This window comes from Papio anubis, chromosome 7 (assembly GCF_008728515.1).
Source record: "Papio anubis isolate 15944 chromosome 7, Panubis1.0, whole genome shotgun sequence".
Classification (NCBI taxonomy): domain Eukaryota; kingdom Metazoa; phylum Chordata; class Mammalia; order Primates; family Cercopithecidae; genus Papio; species Papio anubis.
The window spans coordinates 6,492,550-6,512,104 of record NC_044982.1 but is presented as its reverse complement, the minus strand read 5'-3'; the positions used below and the strand labels follow the sequence as shown (position 1 = coordinate 6,512,104).

Here is a 19,555-nt window from a genome sequence, read left to right as displayed (position 1 = left end):
TGTTTCAGCAATGAGCTCCCCAGGATAGCTTGGATGTAAGAGTTGAAGCAGGCCCACTTTGGTGGGGGTTTGGAGGGGGGACCATGGAGCATTTTTATACCACTTTCCTACTGGGAACAGTGCAGTGAGCCATGATTGCACCACTGTACTCCAGCGTGGATGACAGAGCAAGACCCTATAATAATAAATAAATAAATAATAAATAAATACTGGAGCGAAAGCTAGGCATAGAGACAGTAAAAAGGAGGGAGTGCCTAGTTATAGCTAGTGTGTTGTTAAATGCTGCCAGAGGGGTTAGTAAGCCTGGTGATGTAGTTAAGGCACCTCACTCCCCTCTGCAGATGGGAGCCACTGCTCTATAATACAATAACAGTGATGATAAAAATAATGCCCACTTTGTGGAATTGTTTTGTGTATTAAATAAAAGAGTGTGTGATATTTTCCAGAAGCTAGTGCATAACTCCTACTCCTGCCTTAATCCTCTGTTCCTGGCACCTCTTCCTGGTCATCTTTTTAAGTGTCCAGGGTAAACCAAGGGCCCTCCTGTGCTCTCACATCCACTGCTCTTGCCTCGTTATCATGCCTGCCACACTTTATCAGACATCTGAGTGTCTTCTTGAGGGCCAGGACTGCATTATGTTTTACTTCCTATCCTTGGTGTTTAGCATGAGCATGTCACGTAATAGGTGCCCAGCACATGTTTGTTAGGTGAAGAACTCTCTTGTGTAGGTCACAGTGATTTTCAGTCTGCAAAGCACTTCTCGTATCCTCGGTCTCATTTGATCCCCACCAGCCCTCAGTCAAGTTGAAAGGACGGGATTAATCTTCATTTCGTCAGTGAACACATATTCAGAGAGGTAGAGCTAGGACTGTCAGCCATGCTGACTTCTGCTGTACCACACTACCCATTTGAGGCACTATTGATAAACTACAGCATTATTGTTTTTTTCATCTCTGTCCTGCCCTGGGCAGATCAGTAAAGCTAAATCAGCCAGTGGTGTTTGTTCTCCCTGGGTGTCTGTGTTTGTGCTTAATGGGCAGAATGAATTATGGAATGAATCAATGAATTCTTGGAATGCTCTGAGACCTGTGGGCACTGATGATTGTAAGTAGTCTTGACAACTTTTTCCTCCAGCCATGTCCTGCATCTCATGAAAGCCAGGTTTATTTCCAGCCTAATTAGAGCAGTAGGTCACCCAGAACAGCTCAGAGCAGAAATAAAATCTTCAGAAGAGACCTGTTTGATTTGATTTGATTTTTCCCCCATTTTGTCATTGAAAAAAAAAGTGTTGAAATTTCAAATCGTAGGATTACTTTCTCTGTAAAGGCCTCTGAGATAGCCAAATGATAAGAAAAACGCAGGAGACAGTGTATTATACTTACTGAGTCAGCATCCCTAACAAGGAAATCCAAGATACTCCAATGAGCATTTCCTTCCAGTGTCATGTCGGCATTCAAAAAGTTTTGAATTTTGGAGTATTTTGAATTTCAGATTTTTGGATTAAGGATACTCAGCCTCACACATACAGTGAGTATATATGAGGCTTAGGTCATTGAAGAAGGCATTGGGTTATTTATTCTTTAACAAACACAGTGTTGATTAAGAATTTTGACGAATAGACCAGGTGAGGTGTCTCACACCTGCAATCCCAACTCTTTGGGAGACCCAGGCGGGCAGATCACTTGATCTTCAACACCAGCCTATCTGACATGGCGAAACCCTGTTGCTACAAAAAATACAAAAATTAGCTGCATGTGTTGGCCCTTGCCTGTAATCCCAGCTACTCGGGAGTCTGAGGTGGGAAGGTCGCTTGAGCCTGGGAGGTAGAGGTTGCAGTGAGCCGAGATGATGCCAGTGCACTCCAGCCTGAGCAATAGAGCTAGCTAGACCTTCCTCCCCCGCCTCGCCAAAAAAAAAGAATTTTGACAAATAATGGAAAGGAGGCCTGAACTAAACATCAGAAGGGTTGATTTCTTTTTTTTTTTTTTTTCCTTTGAGACAGAGTCTCGCTCTGTCGCCCAGGCTGGAGTGCAGTGGTGCGACCTCACCTCACTGCTACCTCTGCCTCCCAGGTTCACACTGTTCTCCTGCCTCAGCCTCCCGAGTAGCTGGGGCTACAGGCGCCCACCACCGTGCCTGGGTAATTTTTTTGTATTTTTAGTACAGATGGGGTTTCACTGTGTTAGCCAGGATGGTCTTGATCTCCTGACCTCCTGATCCGCCCACCTCAGCCTCCCAGAGTGCTGGGATTACAGACGTGAGCCACTGCGCCCAACAGGAGGATTGGTTTCTAAACTCAGTTTAGCAGCCAGTATTTTGAGACCTTGGGCAGATCTCTTTTTTTTGTTTGTTTTACATGACCCCAGTTTCTTCATGAAGTCATTACACCAAGGACAGAAACTGTCCTTGGCTTTAATTTGAAAACAATCAGAGCTCAGAGTCAAAGCAAGTCCTTTGATCCAGTCTCTTACCTAAAGTAGATGGGTGCTCTATAGTACCATTGGCTAGATGGTCAATGTCAAACCAAAATAGTTTTCCTGTAGCTTCCCCCTCTGAAAGCAGGAAGCATAGCCTATCTATCTCTGGACTCCCTGTACCCAAGCACCAGTGCCTGGTTCTAGTCATTGGTCAGAGTCATCTCCCTAGGGATCACACAGAAGGATTTGTTCTTTCCACTGAGCTCCATTGCACAGGTCCAGAGCCAGGGCTCACACTCTCCTTTCATCTCTCCAGGACAGAAGCTTTCCTCAGCCAGTTGTCAGATGTGATGATTTCTGTTTGCCTCATTACCTTGGTTACCATCAAGGAATGCTTCCAGGTTGGCAGTGCCTTGTTTATATTGCAATATCAAAAACTGATCTAAATATTTCATTTATGTAGCCTGGGTTACACAGTCCGCAACCTGTATCACAGAATAAACCAGGTCCCCAACCACTGTTCATTATTCAGATTCTGAGTTAGCCTGGTGTTTTTACAAGATACCTTATGGAGAGATTGGACACATGGGTAGAAAGTCCACAAATAGGTCCTGACAAAAATGCCAAGTGATGTTTGACAAAGGCAAAAACTCCATTCAGTGAGAAAGTATAGCTTTTTCAGCAAATGGTGCTGGAACAATTAGACAGCCTTATGCAAAAAGAAGTGAATTTTGACCTAATCCTCACACATTATACAAAAGTTACTTCAAAATGGTTCATAAATATGAATATAAAATCTAAAACTATAAAACTTGTGGAAGAAAACTTGAGACAATCTTCATGACCTGGGATTTAGGGAAGAGGTTCTTAGACATGACAGCAAAAGCACCATCCGTAAAAGAAAAAGGAGAAGTTAGACTTCATCAAATTAAATTTCATCAAAAAGATACATTTTGACTTCATCAGAATTAAAAACTATTATTCTGTGAAAGATAATCTTATAAGAATGAAAAGACAAGAGACAGACTTGGAAATAATATTTACAAATACAAAGGGTTTGTCTTCAGAATGTATGAAGAACTCTCAAAACTTAACTGTAAGAAAGTAATTCCGTTTTTTCAATTGGGCAAAAGACAGACACTTCACCAAAGAGGATATACAGATGGCAAATAAGCACGAGAGAAGATGCACAACATCATTAATCATTAGAGAAATGCAGGTTAAAATTAGGATTATCATATGCACTTACTAGAGTGACTAAGATGAAATACTGACAGTGCCTTGGGGGTGCAGAGCAGCAACTCTCCTACACTGCCAGAAGGAATACAAAATGGCCCAGCTACTCTGGAAAGCAGTTTGGCAGTTCCTCATAAAGTTTTACATACAGTTAACATTTAACCCAGCAATCCTACATAGTCACCCTATGGAAATGAAAACTTTCATGACCATTGCCAAAAACTGTGAACAACCCAAATTGTCCTTCGATTAAATGGATAAACAACTTGTAATACATACGTACAACAGAACACGACTCTGCATTTAAAAAAAAAAAAAAAAGCTAATTATTATTATTATTTTTTTTTTGAGACGGAGTCTCGCTCTGTCGCCCAGGCTGGAGTGCAGTGGCCAGATCTTAGCTCACTGCAAGCTCCGCCTCCCGGGTTTACACCATTCTCCTGCCTCAGCCTCCCGAGTAGCTGGGACTACAGGCACCCGCCACCTTACCTGGCTGTTTTTTTTTTTTGGTATTTTTTAGCAGAGATGGGGTTTCACCGTGTTAGCCAGGATGGTCTCAATCTCCTGACCTCGTGATCCACCCGTCTCGGCCTCCCAAAGTGCTGGGATTACAGGCTTGAGCCACCTCGCCCGTTCGGGAGCTAATTATTAATAACACAGCAGCTCAAATGAATCTCAAAGGCATTACACTGAGTAAAGGAGGCCTAAGAAGTCATAAAAGGCTACATGTTATATGATTTATTAACATGACATTTTCCTAAAGACAAAACTATTGAGAGGGAGAACAGATCAGTGGTTGCTGGGAATTGTTGGGGGTGGGTATGACTACAAAGGGAGAGCTGGGGGAGCTTGGGAGTTATGGCACTCTTCTGCCTTCTGATTGTGGTGGTGGTTACATCACCAATCTATACAGGTGTTACATTCGTGGAAATGAAATAGAAGCAAAACCAAAGCAAGCAAAAAGGTCTGAAAAACAAAAACTCTAGTAATTTAAGTGGTGAAGTAGTTTTGCATTATTTGATTTGTAATTAACCAAGTCTAGCTAATGTGTCCTATTTTTCTTTAAATGTTCTTTAAAACCACTGGAAATCATTGAAAGGAAGCAGAAGATTTGGAAACTTTTAGCTTGGGAAATAAACGGTTCTCAGGTCCAGTTCGTAGGCTTGCGTCAAAGTGTGTGAGCGTCGTTCAAGTTCACAGGAATTGCCTGGAAGCCGAAGAGCACATGTATTGCAACTACTGTATTCTAGGGAGGCCTTTTTTGCCAGAAGTGCCCTTGCTTCGTTTTATGTCGTTTTACTCTCTGGACAGCTGAAATAACTTGAGAATCATCACCCTGGATGCAGTCCTTTCTACTGAGTATTGTTTCTGATGTGAGTCAGAATGATGGGATGGTTTTCTTCAACAGTCTCAAAATTCTCCTGTTACTTCATAACCCAGTTGGAAGCATTTATATTTTCAGTCTGCATTTGGGGCATTTTTAAACAATAGCTTTATTGAGATATAATTTACATACCATAAAATTCACGCCTTGAAAGTATACAACTCAGTTGTTTTTAGTATATTCACTGAGTTTTGCAACAATCACGACAATTAATTGTAGAACGTTTTTATCACCCCAAAAGTAGATTCAACCCACTAGCAGTCAGTCTCCCGTCTCCCGCAGCCTCTCCTCACCAGCCCTAGGCAACCCCAATCTACTTTTTTCTCTATGGATTTGCCCCTTTTGAACATATCGTATGCATGGAATCAGACAATATGTGATTTTTGTGATTGATTTCTTTCACTTAGCCTAATGTTTCCAAGGTTCATCCATGTTATAGCATGTTTGCATCACTTTTTGAGCCATTAAGTTGCACAAGTTTTCTGGCCTCTTTACAAAGCAGGATTTACGTTAGTCGATCCTCGCTCAAGGGGACACAGGTATAAAGGAAGCAACAGTGGACTGCCATAAATGAGGATTGTAAATCCCCCAACTCCCACCCTCTAAAAACATTTTTTTCCAGTGTTAACAGTGGTTATCTTTGGGGAAGAAAGGATCGGGGAAAGGAGAGGAGCTTTAATTTACCTTCTGTATCTTCCTGTACTTTGAGTTTTCTATCTTTAAACATATGTAACTTTAAAAGAAATGTCAACAGGAGATATCTCAGTGGGGAGCTAACGTGTCCTTGCTTTTTAAAAATTTGTGTGTTTTAAAAAATATTTAATTCATATTTTAACAATATTTGCTACAAGTGTTTATTTCTCTCCATAATGCTATATTATTTGTGTATGAGCTCATGCTTTTTTTTTTTTTTTTTTTTTTTTTTTTTTTTTTTTTTTTTGAGATTGGGTCTCACTCTGTCCCCCAGGCTGAAGTGAAGTGGTTAAGATCGTAGCTCACTGCAGCCTCAACCTCCCAGACTCAAGCAGTACTCCCGCCTCAGCTTCTTAAGTAGTTAGGACTACAGGCAGGCACCACCATGCCCAACTAATTAAAAAAAAAAATTAAGGAATTGGGGTCTCACTGTGTTGCCCAGGCTCATCTTGAACTCCTGGCCTCAAGTGATCTACCTGCCTCAGCCTCCCAAAGTGCTGGGATTACAAGCGTGAGCCACTGCACCCAGCCTTATTATTTTTACTAGCATACAGTAGTTCCCCCGCCTCATCCATGGTTTTGCTTTTCACTGTTTCAGTTACCTGAGATCAACTTTGTTCCAGAAAAATTCAATGACAAGTTCTAGAAATAATTTGTAAATTTTAAATTGTAGGCCATTCTGAGTAGCATGATGAAACCTTGCACTGTCCTGCTCCGTCCTGACTGGACATGGATCATCTCTTTGTCCAGCCTATCCACGCTGTCCACACTACCTGCTTGTCAGTCACTTAGCAGCTTATCAGATCTACTCTTGCCTATGGTGTATACATAGGGTTCAGTACTGTCATGGTTCCAGGCATCCACTGGGGGCCTTGGAACATGTATCCCCATGGATGAAGGTGACTTCTGTATAATCTTCTGGTTTTTAATCTCTTTTCCTTCTTAAATTCTATTTGTCTGATATTAAAATTGCTAACGTAATTTTCTTTTTACTTATAACAGCGTTATAACTTTTCTATTTCTTTATTTTCAGTCTTGAAGCATTCATTGGTTTTAGCTATCTTGTGTAGACTTCGTAACTCTGGTTCTTGTTTTTTATTCAATCTAACAATTCCTGTCTCTTGGCCAGTAATTGTAACCTGTTTATAGTATGGTCATTGCTGTTACATTAGCACAGCAGTCTTCAAACTGGGGCATGTTTATTCCTGGGGGTACATAAAGACTTCCTGGGGGTAAATTGGCAAGGGAGCCAATTCCCTGATTTCTCACTTCCGTGTATATTCCAGGCCAGTGTTGATCTGTTAGGAAATGTGCCTGCGTGCTGCTGCTCCTTTCTCCCATCAGCTTTCGTGTTTCTCCTCTCAGTGTACAGAAGACAGACACATCACCGACCCCTTCCACATTTTACGATGCTTCCTTAGCTTACCTCAGGACATAATACCTCGGTGAACCAAACAGAAATAATTTGAGAACTCGTTGGCCCTAAAACAGAGTCTCATAAAAGCAAAGCAAAGAAGGTCTCTGTGAAAAATAACAGAAGGGCAGGTCTTTTCTCTTCCAGGCTACCAACTCATGGCGCATCCCCATGCCTTACCTATCTGGTAGTTGGTTTTAAAACTAAGAATCCCGAAGTGCTGTGCTTTCACTGTGATGTGTAGAGCATGTTTGAGTTGAAAATAAGGTCAAACTTTTTCTGACAGAAAGTAAATCTGATTCGCCTGAATGTTTGACAGAGCAGACAGGCTTTGCCAATTATGTTCTATGTCAGACCTTTTTTGTAAATTCTGAAACAGCTTACACTTACATATTAAATTGCAATTATAAATGTAATATATTTAACACATGCATGTCATATATAATGTTTCTAAATATTATATCTTTTTGCAGCCATTTAAATTTATCTTGAAAAATTGGTGTCACCTTAAAAATATGCAGGAGGGGCCAGGCACGGTGGCTCATATCTGTAATCCCAGTACTTTGGGAGGCCAAGGCAGGAAGATTGCTTGAGCCCAGGAGTTCAAGACCAGCCTGGGCAACATGGTGAAACCCTGTCACTAACCAAAAATACAAAAGTTAGCTGGGCATGGTGGTGTGTACCTGTAGCCCCAGCTATTTGGGAGGCTGAGGTGGAGAATCGCTTGAACCCAGGAGGCAGAGGTTGCAGTGAGCACAGATTGCACCACTGCACTCCAGCCTGGGCAACAGCAGGAGACCCTGTCTTAAAAAAAAAAAAATGCAAGATATACAGATTTTCTAAATACTTTTAGAAGGTATGTGTATTAGTCTGCATGGGCTGCTGTAGCAAAATATCATAGATCTAGGTGGTTTAAACAAGACATTTATTTTCTCACAGTTCTGGAGGCTGGGAAGTCCAAGATCAAGATGCCCGTCAGTTCAATTTCTGGCAAGGACCCTTTTCCTGGCTTGCAGATGGCCACCTTCTTGCAGTGCACTCACCTGGCAGAGAGAAAAAGAGAGAGTGCACATGAGAGCATGCACATGTTCTGGCATCTCTTCATACAGAAACACTAATCCTATCAATCAGGGCCCTACCCTTAGGAGCTCATGTCACCTTAATTGACTTTCTGTAGGCCCTGTCTCCAGTTGAGGGTTAGGGCTTCAACATATGAATTTTGGGGGACACAGTCAGTCCATAGCAGTACACAAGCAAAAAATAAAAATAAAAAATAAAGATCAGCATGCTTTTATTACTGCTGTCTTATTCTATATTTTCTATTTTTTATGCTTTTTCTCCTTGTTTTTTCTCATTTCGCCTTCTGATGGATATATTACATTTCTTCAGTTGAGTGGGAAACTATAGGTTCTATTTTTATTCTCCTCATGGCTACTCCTCCCTTAGTGTGACCCATGCTTATACTTATTTTTCTTTATCGTCGTTTTAAAGCTTGTCAGTGTCTGCAGCTTCCTTCAGTCTTTAATGTACTCTTACCGCCTTCTGTTCTTCATAGAATAACACCCTATACGTATACAAAAGTTGCTGTGTCGAATTTTCGAGCAAAGTTATGGATATTTTACTTAAAAATAGTCATTGATTATTGTTGTTTATTCAAACATCATTAAACCTTAGGCAATAAGAAACTTCATGAGATTTTTGTTTTAATGTGAATGTACTAAACACCACTGGATTGCACACTGTAAAATTGTGGCTGTGTAACCACTATCTTTATCTAGTTTTTATATATTTTTATCACCCAGATTTAAGCTATTCTCCCACCTCAGCCTCCTGAGTAGCTGGGACTATAGGCACATGCTACTGCACCCATGTTTTTTTTGTATTTTTTGGTAAAGACAAGGTTTCACCATGTTGCCCAGACTGGTCTCAGACTCCTGGGCTCAAGCAATCCTGCCTCAGCTTGCCGAAGTGCTGAGATTACAGGTGTGAGCCACCGTGCCCAGCTCCTCTTGCATAGTTCTTTTTATCACAAAAGGAAGTTCCATATTGATTAGTCTGTTCCTTCACTTCGTATCAATCATTTTTTTTGTATTTTATGATGTTTTGACATCCTTTTTTTTTTTTTTTTTTTTTGAGACAGAGTCTCGTTATGTCACCAGGCTGGAGTGCAGTAGCACGATCCCAGCTCACTGCAACCTCCGCCTCCCAGGTTCAAGCGATTCTCCCACCTCAGCCTCCCGAGTAGCTGGGATTACAGGCATGTGCCACCAAGCCCAGCTAACTTTTGTATTTTTAGTAGAGACGGGGTTTCACCATGTTGGCGAGGATGGTCTCGATCTCCTGACCTCATGATCTGCCCTCCTCGGCCTCCCAAAGTGCTGGGAATACAGGAGTAAGCCACTGTGCCCAACGTTTTGACATCTTTATGGGGCCTTGTTGGCTGGGGAAGAGACTACCCCCCCAGGGTTAGCTAATTCCTAGAGACAATAAGAAGAAGCTTTTGTTGGTGAGTCTGTCTTTCATGTACAAACCAACCAATCCTGAGTCCATACCCCAGCCACTTTCTTTATCTGATGCTCACACACCAAGCCAATATTTCTCCTGCTCTAAATCAACCCAGAGCCAGGTTCCAGACAGCTAGGGACACCTCGTAGGCCCCAAAGCCTGCTAGAATTATTCAGTTATAGCCTTTTCTAAGCCATTTATCCTGCCTGCCTTGCGTTCCCTATGGAAGCCCCAATAAGGGCTGTGGCCTGTGCCTTCCCCTTGCTCCTGTCTCCTTATTGACTCTGGTGCTTCCCCCGTGGCCCTGCATGTTGTGCTGTGCCTCTTATTTTGTGGGGGAACTGTGAATGACATTAAACTTTTCTTTCAATGGCACTGACCTCTTTGTGTCATTCTCAGTGACCTTTATAAATTAAGACCCAGGCATACATCCCCTGTCACCAGCCTGTGACAACCACTAATCTGTGTCCTGGCCAGGCACAGTGGCTCATGTCTGTAATCCCAGCACTTTGGAAGGCCAAGGCGGGCAGATCACCTGAGGTCAGGAGTTCAAGACCAGCCTGACCAAAATGGTGAAACCCCATCTCCACTAAAAATACAAATTAGCTGGGCCTGGTGGCACATGCCTGTAATCCCAGCTACCTGGGAGACCGAGTCAGGAGAATTGCTTGAACCTGGGATGGGGAGGTTGCAGTGAGCTGAGATCGCAGCATTGCGCTCCAGCCTGGGCGACAAGAGTGAGACTCCTTCTAAAAAAAATAATAATAATAAATCTGTATCCTGTCTCTTTAAATCTGCCTATTCTGAGTATCATATAAATATAGTCATATAACATGTGACCTTTCGTGTCTCACGTTTTTCTCTGCACATAATGTTTCCTAAGGTCTGTCTGTTGTAGCGTGTGTCAGTACCTCATTCCCTCTTCATGGCTTAAAAGTATTCAGTTGGATGCTCCCACGTGCCATAGCCTGCTATTTATTCCTAGGGGTAAATTTTCTTTTTGCTAGAATATATACAGTGAAATTTTTCCAAAGAAGGTCTGTACCTGTAAAACTTTCTGAAATCTTGTATACCTAAAAATATATTTCTTTCTTCCTTGCATGTATATGATACTTTAGATTGGTATGGAATGAAATGTAAGGTTCAAAAATTTGTTTCCTCCAGCATTCTGAAGATAATACCTCATTGTTTTACCCTAGTTGAGGTGAAGAAGTCTGGTCTGATTTTTGTTCCTTTGTAGGTGACTTGGTTTTATGTGGAAAGCTTTTAGAATTGTCTCTGTCTCTGCTGTTATTAGATACCATAATTGGTGTTTGTGTCTGTATGTGTACATGCACGTTGTTTTCTTTTTCTTTTTTTTTTTTTTTTTTGGAGATGGCGTCTTGCTCTGTCACCAGGCTGGTGTCAATGGCTCGATCTTGGCTTACCACAACCTCCACCTCCTGGGTTCAAGCCGTTCTCCTGTCTCAGCATCCTGCGTAGCTCGGATTACAGGCATGCGCCACCAAACCCTGCTAATTTTTGTATTTTTAGTAGAGACGGGGTTTCACCATGTTGGTCAGGCTGGTCTTGAACTCGTGACCTCGTGATCCGCCCACCTCTGCCTCCCAAAGTGCTGGGATTACAGGCGTGATGCGCCCAGCCCACCCCTTTCAGTCTGAGCTCTTACATCTTTCTTGAATTCTACAAAATTTTCTGTCATTTCACTTCTCTCTCTCTTTTTTTTTGCTTCTGAGATGCCTTTTACACAGAAATTGATACTTCTGTCCTCCCTGTCCCTTTTTCCCTACCTGATGTTTTAGGGTCAACTCTTTGACCCGATTCTCAGTTTCTCATCTTTGCTGCTTCTGCTGAGCATATTTGTTGAGTTCTCTATTTCAGCAATTATATTTTTATACTAAAAAAAAGTGCTTGGTTGTTCTTCCTTATGGCTTATTCTCACTTAATGTTTTAAGTATCTTCCCTTGTGTCTCCAAAGACATTTATTACACTTATTGGATTTTAAAATTCTATTTCCCATGGTAGAGGTTGCTTCATTTGTTTTGTTATCTGTCTTTTAAGTTTTTCTTTTATGGTACTTGTGTTTCTCTGAGACGTTACGATTTTCTTCTGGGAATTAGTAATGATTTCCTTAGAATATTCGGTTTCCTTGGCTGGCATATATGGTCTACTTCTGCTGCAGATGAGTTTAACCAGGAGTGTGGTTGAAAAGGGAGTACCTCAGGGCAGGGTGGCCTGGTATCAGAGGCTAGACTCAGCAAACTCTAGGCTTGAAAACACAAGGCCCTATCTGTCCCCTTTTTATACCACTAGTAATTCGTGCACTTCTTGAGTCCCAGTCCTTTCAGGCAAAACAGCTTAACAAAGATTCTGAACACACACCATGTACCAAGAATTGTGCTGCCCACAATTGATTATAAAAGATAAATAAGAAATGATAGTCGCTTCCTAAAGGGGTAATGCTCTGTGACCACTAAATTGATAAAATTTCAAAATACAGAAGTAGCACAGTGCAGGAGTAATTTTCTCTATCCTGGGGGCTCAGTAAACACTTCATTAAAGAAGATATAGGCAAATTGGATCTTGAAGGACAAACCCAAGTTTGCCTGTAGATGGGGTAAGAAGTCATTTCAGGAGGTGAGGGCAGCTGTGTTTACAAAGGCACAGGAGCCTGAACCACCAGGGCGTGTACCGGAAACTAGATTCCCATTCCAGGAGTCTGGTGGTGGGATTTTACCTTTCCCCTTTACTTCTCCCTTTATATGATGAAAGATGTATGTGGAGAAAGATTATATGTAGCATAGTGTCCTCAGGAGCACAAGTCCACGGAAGTCTAAGGTCACAGATATTGGTGAAGAGCCATATTACAGTCCCCCTAAGAGATTGCTCAGCTGACATCGGAGTTTCTTTATTTGGCCATCTACGCTTTCTTTCCAGATGCTGTAACTCTGGAAATGAAACGTTTTCTGAGGACAGGTCTCAGATCATCAGAAAGATTATTTGGAGTTGTTTTTTGTTTTTTGTTTTTTTTTACCTGAGTTGTTTGTTCTTCATGTCTTCCCTCTGGTATGATAAACATTTGGACTTCACAGAGCAGGCAGGCTTAGGCAGGCCCTATCAGCAAGAGCTGAAACTGAACTGTGAGTGAACTGGAAAGGAAAAGGCACTTTAGCGTCTTGTGGCTGGCTGAGCTTTTTTAGTGTAAACTTTTTAAGGAAATGTCTCTCAGGCAAAGTAGTTGAGAATAATAGAATCTCTGGCAGATCCAATTTCCATTTTGGTTTTTGGAGTGATAGTTGAGGTTCCAGGAGTCAACTAATGATAGCACATATAAAATATTATATTTTAAAAGCCTACTGCAGCATTGTTAATAGGATTTCATAATCCTTTGTACATAATCCTTTGTACTCAAAACACCCTGCCTTCTTAACACAAATTCTCATGAAATGTCAGTATTATACAAACATAATTCATTTCTGGTTAGTGAAGGACCCTTTCATTCACAAACATCCCAATGAGAAAGAAAGAGAAGTGAGATTAGTCTGTTTACAGAAAAGAAAACTAAAACCCACAGAAGAAAGTTGACTTTCCCAAGTCACCCCAGCAAGTTTTTGAACTAGATCTCCTAAGTAGAGTGTCTTCTAGTATAGCTCTATGATTTATTTTCAGCCCACTCTGCTTTCTGTTGGGGTCTGGATACATGGAAAGCACGTCTTTTAATTCAAGTCAACACAGTTGTTGTTTATTGAGCATTTACTGTGTTCAAAATCCAAAGCCAAATGCCTTAGGATTTAATATCAATATCCTGTATGAGTTGATGCCCTTCTTCCTCATTAATTAATTAATTTATTCATCCATGCATAGTTATTCATACAATCACCACTTACACTGTACCTGCTACCTAAGCGGTATACCAGGTGCTGAGTGCAATTCATGGTGTCACATTATAAGATGCTACCTTAAACAGGATATGTTTCTTAACTTGCTCACTAAATTGCTTCACAAGTGTCAGCAGTTCCTATTCCATCTTTCCAACATTTTCTGTTGCCCTGACATGGTCGATTTAGGAATTGGTACCATACCTGTAGTACATAGTTATTTATAAGATCATTTTTTTTCATCGGACCTGGAGACACCAGGGTGAAAGTAGAGACCTGAATGCCCAGGAACGTACAGCATGTCAATAACAAAGCAAGGGCTGGAATCCCTGTCTCATCGCACCCTGCTCAGAAAGCTTGCCACATTTTTTGCTGCTTTTCATAATTCTTCTCAATGCTTTATTAAAGCTAGATGATAGAGTTAAAATAATAGCCCCAGAAGGTTCACTCTTACGTGTTACCTACCTAGTGAAACCGATAAAAGGTAGTAGTAACATGTGAAGGACAGAGGAAACGAGGGGTGAAACTGAAAGACACTTCTCACAGAGAAGATGTTTACTCTTAGGCTAGCATCTTCAGAAAATGAGAAAGAATACCCTTTTGTAGTTTAATAATCATAATTGACTTCTGCTTCTGGCCATGGCAGAATAATGGTAATGACTTGCTCTCTTGACAAAAACAACTACGAAACTGTGTAAAATATGTGAAGCAACTGAATATACAAAGGGTACTGAGACTCATGGAAGATATTAAATCCCTGCCATTTTCAGACTTTGGACAGACAGGATAGGACTTTGATTCTTGAGAGAGGAAACGCCATGAGAAGCCCCTGGCTTTCTGCCTGCAGTTACCATCTAGTCTCGGCATGGAGTGGTGGAGCCCAAATGGAAGGGTGATTTTAGTCAGCTCGGGGCAGACATTAGAATTCTATGCCACTGAAATAGTTGGAGTTTGCAGGGCAAGGAACTAGAGAAATGGAAGCCCTGTGATGGGGCAAAGACAGCAGAGTTCTTTGTAAGGATTCTAGTTGGATTGTTGGCTGAGAGCTGGGTGTGCATGTGCAGAGTGAGACTCTTCATGAGGCCTGGCAGAGATCACCTGCTGTAGGGCTAAGAACCCAATGATGATGCCAGAGATCATTCAGTTCTGGGAGATGTTGCAGATCCAGCTTAACCTGAACGAAGAAACTTCCCTGAACACCTCAGGCATTCAGTTGAGATCCCAGAACGTCACACCTTAGAAGTAGGACTGTGCTCTTGAGTCAGATGCGGGTAGGGGGTGGGGGGTGGAGTTGGGGGGTTGTTTAGGGGAGGCACACCCCTAAGGCTAAGTTCAAAATGGAAATAGAACTGAAGAAAGGTTTGAGCCAAGCTTGGTAGCACCAAAAGGATCTGCCAGTAATCTCCCTGACTACCAGAACAGACTTTACATCTTTAAAGAAAGACAGCATAATCCAGACTTTCTGCAATGTATCATACAGTATCTAACATACAATCATAAGTTAGTGGACATACAGAGTCAGAAAATATGACATATACTTAAGGGGAAGAAAGCAGTCAGTAGACCCTGAAATGCTCCTGAAGTTGGAACAAACAGGCAAGTTCTTCAAGTTACCCATAATAAATATGTTCACAGACTTTAATAAAAGGTGGATAAAGTGAACAAACAGGAAATCCCAACAGAGAAATGGAAATTATAAAAAACTTGCCCATTAAAAATTCTACTACTGGAAATGAAATGAAAAATTTACTGGATGAGACTAAAAGTGGATCAGAGGTCCAGAAGAAAGGGTAGTGGACTTGGAGATGGATCAATAGATATCTAGTCTGAAAAATGGGAAAATATTTTAAAAAGAATTACCAGTGCCTTGTGATAATATCAGGAGGTCTACATACATGTACTTGGAGTGCCAGAGGAAGAGGAGAAAGAGAATGAGGCAGAAGAAAAATAATTGAGGAAATAATGACTAAAATTTCCCAAATTTGGTGAAAAACCTTAAATTACATACCTAAGAATCTCAATGAAACCCTAGCAAAATCAGTGCAAAAAGAACCACACCTAAACCCATCACAGTCACACTGCTGAAAACGAAAGAAAAAGAAAATATTAAAAATGACCAAAGGAAAAGGGATCCATTACGTACGTTGTATGTGAATGATGGCTGACTTCTCAGAAACCGTGGAGGCCAGAAGACAGTGAAACAATACCTTTAAAGTGCTGAAAGACAAAAAAACCCTCAGTATTCTCTATTCGCAAAAAGTGCTTTGAGGCTTGAAGACAAAGATGTTTTTCAGATAAAAGAAAAGTAAGAGAATTTTATTGCCAACTTACCTGTTGTATAAAAAATGCTCAAGGAGGCCGGGCACAGTAGCTCACGCCTATAATCCCAGCCCTTTGGGAGGCCGAGGTGAGCGAATCCCTTGAATCCAGGAGTTTGAGACCAGCCAGGGCAACATGGTGAAACCGTTCTCTACTGAAAATACAAAAATTAGCCAGGCATGGTGGCGCATACCTTTAGTCCCAGCTACTCAGACGGCAGGAGGCAGGAGAATCATTTGAGCCTGGGAGGCAGAGGTTTCAGTGAGCCGAGATCACACCACACCAGTGTACTCCAGCTTGGGTGACAGAGCAAGACCCTGTCTCAAAAAAACAAGAAGAAATTCTAAAGGAAGTTCCTCAGGCTGAAAAAAAAAACAAAAACAAAAACAAAAAAACAGGAAATTCAGATGTTCGGGGATGGATAAAGATTACTGGAAAAGAGAAATATATGAGTAAACATAAAGACTTTTATTTCTTCAATACACACACACATATGCACACACACATGACTCTTGAACAATCCAGGGATTAGGGTGCTGGCCCCTCACACAGTTAAAAATCCACCTAAAACTTGCATCCCCTAAAATTTAACTGTTAAGAGCCTATTGTTGACAGGAAGCCTTACCAATAACATAAGCAGTTGGTTAATACATACTTTGTTATTATATGTATTACACACTGTATTCTTATAATTAAGCTAGGGAAAAATTTTATTAAAATCATAAGTGAAAATTTAATTAGTTTCACTAGTAATTAATTGGAAATGGATTATCTTAAAGTTCTTCATCTTTGTCATCTTCACACTGAGTAGGCTGAGGAGGAAGAGGAAAAGGAGGGGTTGGTCTTGCTGTCTCAGGTGTGGCGGAGGTAGAAGAAATTTCATGTGCAAGTGGACCTGGGTCAGGCGTGGTGGTAGCTCATGCCGGTAGTCCTACCACTTTGGGAGGCTGAGATGGGAGGATTGCTTGAGCCCAGGAGGTTGAGGCTGCAGTGAGCTGTGATTGCACCACTGTACTCTGGCCTATGCAACAGAGCGAGACCACATCTCAAAAAAAGTAGTAGTATAATGGACCTATGAAGGTCAAACCTGTGCTGTTCAAGGGTCAGCTGTTTATATATATATATGATTGTCTAAAACAAAAATATATAACATTATATTTTGAGTATGTAACACATATGACAGCTACACCATAAAGGATGGGAGTGGAGAATGAAATTAAGCAATTATGAAGTTCTTAACATTTTACTGAAGTGGTACAATATTAACTCAGTGTACTTTATAAAGTTAAGAATGTATATTGTAATCCCTAGAAAGACCTGTAAAAAAATAGAGGTATAGCTAAAAAGTCAACAGAGAAATTCAGATGAAATTCTGAAAAGTATTTAGTTTACCCACAAGAATACAGGAAACGAAGAACAGAGGAACCAGAAACAGATGAGACAAACAGAAAACAAATAGCAAAGTAGTAGACCTATATCCATCTGTATCAATAAGCTAAATGTAAATAGACTAAATACCCCAATTAAAAGATAGAAATTGTCAGACTGGGTGAAAATGCAAGACTCAATCATACACTATCTATAGGACAAAGATACAAATCAACTGAAGGTGAAAGGATGTGTAGTAGGCAGAGTAATGCCATCACCCTGCCCTAATCCCTAGAACCTGTGACTCTGTGACTTTACATGGGATGGGCATGGTAGCTCATGCCTGTAATCCTAGCACTTTGGGGGCCAAGGCAGGAGGATCACTTGAGACCAGGAGTTTGAGACCAGCCTCAGAAACATAGCAAGACCCCATCTCTATTTTAAAAAATGTTTTTAAATTAGCCAGGCATGGTGGTGTGTGCCTATAGTCCTAACTACTCAGGAAGCTGAGATAGGAGGATCACTTGAGCCAGGAGTTTGAGGCTGCAGTGAACTATGATCACACCCCACTGCATTCCAGCCTGGGTGACAGCGATAGACCCTGTCTCTAAAAAAGTAAATAAATAAAATGTTACCTTACGTGGCAAAAACGACTCTGGAGATGTGATTAAAGTTGTGGACCTTGAGATGGAGTGGTTATCTTGGATTATCCATTGGGTCCAGTCTAATCACATGAGTCCTTAAAAGCAGAGAACCTGTCCACACCGTGGTCAGAAAGACACGTTGCTGTGAAAGAAGGGTCAGAGCGATGCTGCGTGCTTTGAAAGCGGACAGAGGGGCTGTGAGGAAGCAATGCAGGCAGTGTCTAGAAGCTGAGAAAGGTGAGCAAGAGAAACCCATGTGGGACTTACGATGATGTTGGGCTTCTTACCTCCTATGATCTTACAAAACTCTTAAGATAGTAAGTGCGTGTGTTATAAGCCACTCAGTTTGTGGTAATTTGTTACAGCAGTGCAGAAAACCAATGCGGCATGGAAAAATGTACCTAATAAGAGCTTCAAAACCCATGAAATAAAGAGTGACAAAATTAAAGAGGGAAATCCAGTCACAGTTGGAGATTTCAGGACCTTTCCCTCAGCAGTTGATAGAATAATTAGACAAAAACAAACAACAGCAACAAAAAGTAACAAGGACATAGACGTTCTGAACAATACTATTAACCACCATGACCTAATTGACATTTTAGAACACTGCACCCGACCAGTTTCAGAATACACGTTCTTTCCTTGTGCGTATGCTGCATCCGCCAAGGTAGACTGCATGCTGGGCCATAACGCACATTTTGATAAATGTGAAAGGATTGAGATCATACCAGGAAAAACAAAGGAAGAAGTCACACCAAATATGTTCTCTGGGCCCAGTAGAATTAAATTGGAAATAAGTAGCGACAGATATAGGAAAACACCAAATATTTCAAAATTTAACAAAGCACTTATCAATAATCCATGGATAAAAGAAGAAATCACTAGAGAAAATTAAAAATATTTTGAACCAAAAGAAAAAAGAAAACTGCAATACATCCAAATTGTGGTTTACAACTAAAACAGTGCTTAAAGGGAAATGTATATCATTAAAAGCCTCTTAAAAATGCATTTTTAGCATTCAAAGTGCATTCATCTCTGCAATTAGAACTGATACTTCTTTTGTACTGTACTCTGTACAGCTATTTTTCACTATATCAGTATTTTAATGGATCTATTAAATATTTGCTAACATTATCAAGCCATGGCCACAAGGTGAGTACTGGAACCAATACAGGGAACAGAGGGATGTCAAGAGGAAACCTAGAACCTTAATGGTGAATGGGCTATAGAAATCATCTCAGGTCCCCTTAGTATACTGATCGAGAAATCCATGACCAGAGGGTAGGATTCTTCTTTTCTAAGCCATAAAAGTCCTTTAAGGACCAGTACGGTCGTTCTGAATTTTTTGTCTGTGATTTCTAACACAGTGCATGCTTCTTAGTGAGTTCTCAGTAGATTTTGAAAGAAAGATTGAACTGGATTTTATCTTCATGAGAACCCTGTTGGAGATAGGCAAAGTAAGTATAACTAACCCCATTTTACAGTTGAGGCCACCCATTTAATGAACAAGTGACAAAGCCAAGTTCTCAGTGTTCCTCAAATGTTTTCCTTTCAGGCTCTAAATTGCTGACTTAAATGTCCTCATTAGAGAGAGGTGTCTGCTCGGTAGAAGTACAAAGTTTGTTCCAGAGTCAAATATTAAGACTTGATCGGCGGCCTGGCATGGTGGCTCATGCCTGTAATCCCAGCACTTTGG

At 41.0% G+C, this 19,555-nt stretch overlaps 1 protein-coding gene and 1 long non-coding RNA gene across 3 annotated transcripts in view; one reads left to right on the top strand and one right to left on the bottom strand.

The window, feature by feature from the left end:
* The window catches only part of EVL (Enah/Vasp-like), a 174,318-nt gene that overhangs the window by 71,692 nt on the left and 83,071 nt on the right, over positions 1–19,555 (top strand). The window lies entirely within an intron of this gene.
* On the bottom strand, positions 7,959–15,983 carry LOC116275685. The gene is made up of 4 exons (XR_004184774.1): positions 15,860–15,983; positions 15,672–15,745; positions 12,685–12,799; positions 7,959–8,188 (listed from the first exon to the last, which is right to left on the bottom strand). It is a non-coding gene; the product is annotated as an uncharacterized LOC116275685 (long non-coding RNA).